General features: G+C 43.7%; 1 non-coding gene across 1 annotated transcript; it reads right to left on the bottom strand.

Annotated features, from left to right (window-relative positions):
- Positions 1 to 431: 431 nt before the first annotated feature.
- LOC123755581 (5S ribosomal RNA) lies at positions 432 to 550 on the bottom strand. Its single transcript, XR_006772545.1, has one exon. It is a non-coding gene; the product is annotated as a 5S ribosomal RNA (ribosomal RNA).
- Positions 551 to 989: the final 439 nt, after the last annotated feature.

The following is a 989-nucleotide window of genomic DNA, read 5'->3' as shown; positions in this document are numbered from 1 at the left end:
GTCATTTATATACTTTCAAAGACCAGCTAAGTTAATGAAATGGCCAGAGAGCTTGGTAAATATTATGCAGCGGCAGTTGAAAGGCAAGGCCAAGAGGTGTTTATAAACATGCCAGAAGGGGAATTGTTTCCATAATGTGAAAGTTAAAGAGCAGTTTCTTAGGGCACTTGAGATTATACCAGAAGCTCACCGTCAGTCATATCGTAGCTTAAAGCATGGCCACAATCAACCTTTAACCGTGTTTGCAGAGAAACAAATTAAACATTTTTGAGAAGTGGATTTGTTGTGCTAATGTTGAAACGTTGGTTGCATTTAAACATTTATTATTGGTGAAGGATTTATTTTAAAATATGTCAGAGAAGACCTTGAGGTGCTTCCGGGGCTTAGTGTCCCCGCGGCCCGGTCGTCGACCAGGCCTCCTTAAACATTATTGCCAACAGCATTTGGTGTTCCCAGGCGGTCACCCATCCAAGTACTAACCAAACCCAACGTTGCTTAACTTCGCTGATCGGACGAGAAGCGGTGTTCTCAACGTGGTATGGCTGTTGGCATGTTAGACGACCCATGATGCTACACAATGTTGGCTGCTGAACCCTGAGGAGAGACCAAACGCTCCCACAGTGGGTAAGGTGTTACAGTCTACCAATGTGGTTGATGAGGGGACTTTAAGGCCCAAGTGGGTAAAATTCCGTATACCTTTTGTGTCCAAGGGGTGAGCTCCTGGGCAAAGATGGTAAGACCTGGAAAGAGGTGACTATACTCAGGAATACAGCTAAAACTTATTCTTTAATTTTGGAGAGTGCAGTGCAGGATGCATGTACCCAGGACACTGGTGAGGTGATGTCGAGTGAGGCGATTAAAAGCCATACTTAACCAGTGCCACTCCAGGTATTACACTTAGAAACAGATTGTCATCAAGGTCTTTGTACAGTTGGAGTTAGACCTATTTTACCTGTTCTAAAGGTTGATCTTATTTTAGGGAAAGATAC

Source organism: Procambarus clarkii, chromosome 20 (assembly GCF_040958095.1).
Source record: "Procambarus clarkii isolate CNS0578487 chromosome 20, FALCON_Pclarkii_2.0, whole genome shotgun sequence".
In the NCBI taxonomy this organism is placed as follows: domain Eukaryota; kingdom Metazoa; phylum Arthropoda; class Malacostraca; order Decapoda; family Cambaridae; genus Procambarus; species Procambarus clarkii.
The sequence above is the reverse complement of the archived record's forward strand: the minus strand, read 5'-3'. Positions and strand labels throughout refer to the sequence as shown.